This window comes from Peromyscus californicus, unplaced genomic scaffold (genome assembly GCF_007827085.1).
Source record: "Peromyscus californicus insignis strain IS unplaced genomic scaffold, ASM782708v3 Scaffold_7__1_contigs__length_154581171, whole genome shotgun sequence".
In the NCBI taxonomy this organism is placed as follows: Eukaryota; Metazoa; Chordata; class Mammalia; order Rodentia; family Cricetidae; genus Peromyscus; species Peromyscus californicus.
This window is the reverse complement of record NW_026294595.1, coordinates 97,105,969-97,114,258: the sequence shown is the minus strand read 5'-3', so window position 1 is coordinate 97,114,258 and position 8,290 is coordinate 97,105,969.

Genomic DNA, 8,290 nt, shown 5'->3' with positions numbered 1-8,290 from the left:
TGTGTGTGTGTGTGTTGCACATCATCTCAATTAAATCATCACAATCCAACAATACTAGTTACCAGAACTATTTTAAAAGAGGGAAACAGAAAAGATCTTATAATTTACCCAAGGCCATTCAGTCTACTGGTATGGGGGAGACTGTGACAAGAGGTGTCAATGTCCCAGCCAGCAGGCTGAGGCCCTACTGGGTGCTTACTGAGCACTGGCTCTGTGCCAGATCTAGTGCTAGGTTTCAAGTATGTAGTGGTGAGCAAAGACAGTCCCTGCTTTCTTGGAGCTTAGAGACTACTAACAAGGAGTTAGAGGCAGCCATGGGCCAGACAGTGCCACTAACACTTAGGAAGGGATCGAGGAGTGCAGCAGACCTCTAACTAGTGGGCTCATCTGGACTTGAGGTATAACGGATGGCTCCCAGGGGGCAGAGGCACTCTAACGCTTACCCGAGTTAAACAGATAAAGAAGTGGTGATGAGAGCATCGAAAACGAACTACACCTGCCAAGGCCTATGGTAAGTAGCCTAACACACAAATGCAGTGTGATGTGACTACAGCCCAGGGGCACCGGAAGAGTCCCTGAGCTGAGGATGAAGGGTAGACACAGTCATCTCTGATTTGAAAGGTTCCAGGTATTTTAACAGGAGCATCTTGGACAGCCAGAAGCAGAGAGGGACCTCGGCTACACCTCACCTAAACAAGGACTGCTGAGCAATTTAAACACGGAGGCCTTAATAATATCCAGGGAAGACAGGATTCACAGGACTGTGTAAAAGCCTGACCCCTCCCACATCAGTGCCGGTGGGGGCCCACTGGTACAGGTGTGATGCTGTGGAGGGCAGAGTGGGTAAACGGTCTCTAACAACACTTCTAGATAGTGATGCCCTTGATCAGGCCTTGGACACAAAGCCAGCCTCTGCCTATTTTTGTACAACCTGCAGACTAAGAATAGTTTCTACTTTTTTTTAATGGTTGGAGGAAATGGAAAAAAAATCCTATTCTATGACAAGTAAAAATTACACGAACTGTTTCTCTAAGTAAGGTTTACCGGAGCACAGCCATTGTCCTTGACTTTCTGTCTTCCATGCATGCTTTTGTACTTGTTTCAACAAAAAAGACACTTCAATCCCTCCACACAGCGGAAATTATTCATTATCTGGCCTTTTACAGGAAGAGCCCAGAAATCTGACCATGTGATCAGACAACTGATAAATGAGCTTTTGTGGAAGCAAATACAAAGTAATGCACTTTGAGATAAAAATATCCAAATTATGAACAAAGTGAAGACAGGACTTTGAGATGGCAGCTCAGGACTAGAGGCAGCTGTGGCAGAATTAAGAAAGCTTCCTGCACCAGATCATAACACAATGGATGGATGAGACTGCCTATCTGCAGATTTCATCTGGTGAGAGCGTACAAAGACCTTTCCCAGAATGCAAGACTGAAAATCGCCTAGGAATAACGAATCCATTATTTTGTGATTTCCTTTGAAAACTACACATAGATAACCAGGTACAATGATGAGCATCTCCAGTCTCAACTATCCAGAAGACTGAGGCAGGAGAATGACTCGAACCTCAGGGTTCAAGGCCAGCCAGGCAATATTAGAAAAAGAGTAAAAAATCAGGTCTAGAGCAATGGCTCAGTGGTTGTAAGTGCTGACTGCTCTTCCAGAGGACCGGGGGTTCAGTTCCCAATACATACATGGCAGCTCACAGCTCTCTGTATCTCCAGTCCTAGGAGGATTTGTTGCCCTTCTAGCTTCCAAGGCAACCAGGCACATACATGGTGCACATACATATACGCAGGCAAAACACCAACACACATAAAATAAAAAGAAATAAATCTTTTTTTTAAATCACACATACATATAGATAGTAACAATCTGCATTTATTCTAGATTTAGAAGTTGCAATTATGAATGCAGGACTGAGGAATGAACTATCATCTGGGCTTTCTCTTTCCCTAGAGTGTAAGTGTCACAGTTAATGATTGGCATCTGTTAGGCATTCCAATAATATTTATTGGAGAAGGAAGGAAGATAAGAAGAGGAGAGGGCGGTGGTGGCGCACGTCTTTAATCCCAGCACTCGGGAGGCAGAGCCAGGCGGATCTATGTGAGTTCGAGGCCAGCCTGGACTACCAAGTGAGTTCCAGGAAAGGCGCAAAGCTACACAGAGAAACCCTGTCTTGAAAAACCAAAAAAAAAAGAAGAGGAGAGACAGAAGAGGGAGGGGGAAGGACAGGAGGGGAAATAGGGAGAGGAGGGATGAAGAATAAAAGGTGGCCAGGGATAATGGCCACTGAGCAGATCCACGGAGGTTTGGACTGGACCTAAGCAAGCGAGCTGGCTGAGGAGGGTGACTCAGAGGAGGGAAACTGGCATACTGGGAAACAATGTTCTTTAAATCTCCTGGATACCCTTGCTTTAGCTCTAAGGCAGCTAGGCGTGTAGGGTCACTAGTTCCTGGAAAAGAGCCTCTAGAGAACATGATCACCATGTCCCCAGGATATGTGACATAATTCAGTGTCTAGGCCCGGTTGTTTAGCAGGAGCTGTTTCCTACCACGCTGACCCACCAGGTGCTGGCTCCCTACCTGCAAAGCTGCAGAACTGGTTGACCTAAGGACTGACATTATTGGCTCCAGAGCCCTGATGCCCTGGAAGTCCTGCCTGAGTAAGACTGCGCTGATTCTTAGACAGACACCTCAGACATCTTTCAGTGCCACAAGAGTCCTGCCCAGAGTTCCCTGAGAACACTCAGCGCAATGTGCTGCAGGATCCAAAAGGCACCAAGTGTCTTTCCCAGGGTTAGTTTCTCTCCCCACCCAGCAAATCTGCCAGTGTCAGGGTTCTAGAATCTGTGTTCACTGTCAGGCAAACAGGTAACAGTCAGTCAAAGTCCCAAGTCCCAGGAACCCTTGAAGCCCCAAGCAAACCTGGTTGGCCACCTGCCAGGCAGGCGCCATTGTAAATACAATGAGGCTCTTATCCACCCTCTTCCAGGATCTGGCCTGCTCCAGAGTTCTGCAGCCAGAAGCCTACAGTTTAGAATATTCAGAGCTCTTCCTTCTGGTTGAGGGTGGGGATAGCCTACCTGAGGTGGGCAAGTCACTAGGGACAGGATTCCAACCAGAGGACAGCGGGTAGCTAATGAGCAGGGGTTCCCAAGGAAGTCAGCCAGCCTTTGGCTCTCACTTCTGAGAGCTGGCTTCTGCATACAATGAAGACTGAACAGTATTTGGTGTCGGAGAAATTTTTTAGCATTTACATTGTATGAAGAAGCCTACTAAAGGGAAGGCTGCCTTTCATCCTATTTGTAAGTGAATAGAATGTAAATTATTAAAATATAAATAACAAAGAGGGTAGTAAATCTTTGCTCCTCTGTGTAGAATAGCTACAGTAATTATAGAGTTTATATATAATTACCATCTGGCATGATGGCTATGAGGTACTGTTGTGTAGTATAAATTATACACCAAACTCTTTGTGATTAAGGTAGTAATTCCTGCTCAGTCAAGTGTGCTCCTGTAGTCAGCTTATAACCATTAAAGGTAATTTAGGCTTGGTTTTAATCTTGGGTTTTGTTTTGTTTTTCTTTAGGGAACACAAGCAATTCAGCAGCAGGTGAGCTTGTTATATTTCATTCTGGCAGGACCAGAATAAACATACTTTTTGAGATTAAAAAAATATTAATGCCATTTTTATTTACAAAAGAATTCTGAGAAAAGCTTGAAGCACTTGGCAGATTTTAATCTAAATCATCCTCACAATAAGCTCTGGAGTGACTTTATACAAAGGCCTATTGTTTAAAGTCACCAATGGTTAGAGGCCACAACGAGTTACTTTGTATAAAGTTGCTTCTTGTCCAGGTTTAATTATAATAGAGCTAGAATAACTATAGTGAGGTAGTAATCACCAGTCATTATGAGGAACATTGAGCTCACCCCTAAAACTTGCCTTTTTGTTTGTTCTTGTTATGTTTTTTCTTTTACTTTTTTTTTTTTTTTTGAGTCAGGATCCTGATTCATAACCCAGGATGGGATGGCCTCAAACTCCTGGCAATCCTCCTGCCTCAATCTTCCCTGTGCTACGATTACAGGAATGAGATGTAACCATACCCTGGCTTTGAGAATTTTCTTAGGAACGGCTTTCTGTGCTTGCTTTTAAACAACTAGCTAGACATTTATGCTAGAGGGAAATGTAAAGCTGTGGATGGATGCCCTATGATTAAAGTATTTTTCAGGAATAAGTCTGTAAGTATTTCCAGGGCTCCTACCATATATGATGTTAGGTACTGTGGACACAAAAACAGTTTAGACTAGATTCCTGACCTTCTAATTCCAGCACCATGATCTCTAATCTCCCTTAGTAAAGTCAGCAAGGGATTTGTTTTGATCTTGCAGTGTCCCTATAAAGTGGGTAGGACAAATATCATTTCCTACCTTTCTCAGACAAGAAACTAACGCAGCAATAGTGTGCAACAAGGGGGTCACAGGGAATGGGGGACAAAATTAGAAGCTGCGCCCGGTTCTCCAAGTTCCCAGGTAGCTCTGTGATGAAGCACCCCTCTTCCACCTTCATCTTCAAACTTCCAGCCCAGCGCTGCCTTCCAGACCCCCATCTTATATTTATTCCCCTAAACACCACTGCAGCATGAATAGAGAAATACTTAGCAATATTTGCTTTTAAAATTATAGGAAAACAAAACCAAAGGTATTAAACAACGAACTCAGATCTGGTTTACAGGTAGATTTGTCTGATGACCTGCAGCTAGGGATCCTTCTGTATCCCCCTCCATCCTAGGAGGGGCCTTTCCTATATTTGGACAATTCTCTTGTCTATCTTGGGACCTTCCTGTTTCCTCCCTCAGGGGATGTTTCAAATTGAAACTGTCCATTTTGTTAACAGAATACCCCCAAAGAAAGCATGTATTATATTCCTAGCTGTGTATCACATAGTTATCACTGTTCATCCAACAGTATCCTTGTCCTGAAAAGGAGAACACATCCCGTGGGAACCTCCTAAGGCCACACACTCCGAAAAGAGAAAAAGCATTCTAATATGTGCAGTTGACTGAACTCAATTGACTAAGTGGCCTCTTTGCCTGTTTCAATGTTTAAAGCACCGCCCCCCCCCCCCCACCACCACTAATTTCCAAGGAGGAATTTTCCCGGCATGTACAGAGAGGCCTCATAGCCCTTGGTATTCTATGAAATAAAGGTCTCTGTATACTTCTAAGCCCCTCGATCTTTTCTCCAGGTGGGTTCCATTTGTTCACAGAAAAAAATTAACAACAAGGAAGGCGGTGCAGAAATGATTGAGTCTGAGCACTGAAACCATGTGCAAGTGAGTTCCTGCTCTTTTTCCTAGCTGTATGATCTTGACCAAGACACTTGGCAATCTGAGGCTCTATCTTTGCCTATGTAGAAATAACAGCTGTCAGTGACCGAGCACTTACCACACTCCAGGAAAGTGTGTGTCTTGTTTGACATGCAGTTTCAGTCTTTACCACAGCCCTGTGAAGCAGGCACTGTTATCGTCTCCATTTGATAGGCAAGCAAAGGGAGGGTGGCTTGCCAGAGACGATTCGGTGGAGAACGGTGGAGCCAGGATTCAAAGATAAGCAACGCGACTCCGAAAGCCACGTTATTATCACTGCCTTCTTCCTTACACTGTTTAATAGCTGACTGAATTAACCTAAGTCACTCCCTGAGCAGTGCCTAAGCACATAAGCAAGTCGTAAGTAAATGTTAGCTGTTTTACAATGTTTGGCTTTGTTACTAAGAGACATCTGGGCCAGAAAATAGGTTTTGACGTAGATTTATGTCTCTCTCAGCTATGTTTCTTTCAGCAAGGCCTCTGGAGTCACCTAAACAACCTACATATTATGGGTCACCTGGCTGAAAGGTAGGCTAAATGGTTGGTGAAATTTCTTTTTTTTTTTTTTTTTTTTTTTAATTTATTTATTTATTATGTATATAGTGTTCTGCTTGCATATATCCCTTCAGGCCAGAAGAGGGAGCCAGATCTCATTACAGATGGTTGTGAGCCACCATGTGGTTGCTGGGAATTGAACTCAGGACCTCTGGAAGAACAGCCAGTGCTCTTAACCTCTGAGCCATCTCTCCAGCCCCGGTTGGTGAAATTTCTTATGTGTTACCAAAAAAAAAAAAAGTCTCCAGCCTGGAAAAAAGCATATAAAAGAATGCATACTGACTCTCCACTAGCAGAACTGTAGGTCTTGCTGCTGAGTCATGTTTCAACAGTTTGTCTCTTGTTGTAAACACCAAACACAGAGACATAAGGCTGTAAATGTGGTTATGTTCCATACCTATTGACATAGGTCTATTTGGCCCATTTGAAAGCATGATGATATAAGTCATGCTATTAATACCAGGGCAGATGTAGAAACAAGACCCCATGTGATGTAAGAAGAAGAAAAAAAGGAAGAATAAAAGAGTATTTCCATGTTCTGGAGAAATTTGAAATATAGTGTATTCTCTATCTATTACTGTAAAAAAAATATCCCAAAATGTATCCTAAAATAGCAGGCATCCATATCTCACACAGTCTCTGCATCATCTGCAAGTGGCCTAGCTGGGTAGTGCTGGCCCAGAATGCCTCATGAAGCTTCAGTTGTCCAGAGTGAAGTCATCCAAAGGATTTCCTAGGGCGTGAGGGTCCACGGCTAATGGTTCACTCACATGGCAGTTGATGGGGCTAAGCTCCCTCCCTCACAGGTCTTTATGGTGCCGGGTAAGTTCCTCATGATGTGGTAGCTGTCTCCTCACAGTGCAAGAGATCCAAGAGGGAGACTAAGGAAGCAGCTGCGATGCCTTTTATGACCTAGTCTGTAAGTCACAGTCACTTCTGCCATGTTCTGTTCATTACAGGTCATATGCCATTACTAGGTGCTGTCCACAGCAATAGGAAGGGGGTTTAACTTTATCCCCTGAGGAGTGAGCTTAGCACAGAATTTACGGACACACAGTTTTTGGTGTCATCTCATCCGTTTCTCCAGAATCCAGGGAGACAAGAGCAAAAACAAAACGGAAGGGATAACTGCAGCCCTCCTCAACACAGCGTGCAGGAAATGTTCCCAAACAACCATGCTTTTATTTCACCTACTCTTGAAACATCTACCCTCCTCCTTCCTTGAGGTTGTGTGTCAAGAGACTCTGATGACACTCCTCAAACACTGCAGGTCGTAAAACGGGACATTAAAAACAACAGAAGAACCTGCTCCTGAGGTCTTTGGAGCAGAACTAATCCCCAGTAAGCTCTCTCCTTTGGCTATGACCAGTGTCCTGACTGATGGAATTCTAGGTAGTCGTCTTCCCTTCCTGATGTAGGGAACAGAGAGTGTCTAATTCTGGTTCCCTAACTTGCTGTCATGATGGCAGCTCTGGGGGAAATGTGTGGAGACTGAGAAATGAGGGATCACCCTGGAATAAAAAAGCAGCCAGTGTGCTCACCCATGACTCTAAGGTGTCAACCGTCTTCAGAACCAAATGCTTCATGTGATTTTTATTGTACTTTTGTGACTTGCAATTTGGTAAAATATAAATGGTTTTAAAACTACAGTCTTTGTAAACACCTTGCAGGGCACCACCAGCCGGCTGGTGGTGTTGCTCAGTAGGTAGAACACTTACCTAAGGTGCATGAGGCCCTGGATTCGATCCCCGAAATCTCAAAGGGGGTGTGGGGAGGAACAGAAGCCAGGATACATTTTAAAATGATCTTTTCTGACTGTGGTGTTTAATCTTGTGTCTTGAGGACATTTGAGAATGTGATGAAAGATAAGGAAAATAAGCTCACAACCATTTTGCACAAGGAACGTCGTAGTAGCACAGTGAACAACACAGAGGGAAGACACATGTTGCTGAGAAAGAGTAAACGTAAGGCAAGCCATAGAAGTACTGACCGTCATAATCTTGCCCTAGCCATTTGACCAAGCTAAGCAGCCAATTTTGCCCAATTTGGCAAAAGAAAAGCTACCAAGATCGCCCACTTAGTAAGAGAGCACTAAGTGACGTTTTTCCACCGGTCCCTCCATAACCAAGATCGGACCCGAGATTCCCAAGACCCATCTCCAGTGGAGGGAATTTCCGAGCCGTGACACCTAGCCCGGGGAGGGACCTTTCCGCGGCACACCCCGGGGCTCTCGGAGCGCACGGGACTGCGGCGGCGAAGGGGCGGGGCTGGGAGGAGCGGGGCCGGGGGGGCGACGCGCGGCCACGCCCCCTCGGCGCGCCCCCGAGCCGCGCCGGCCCGCGTGTCCGCGGCGACCCC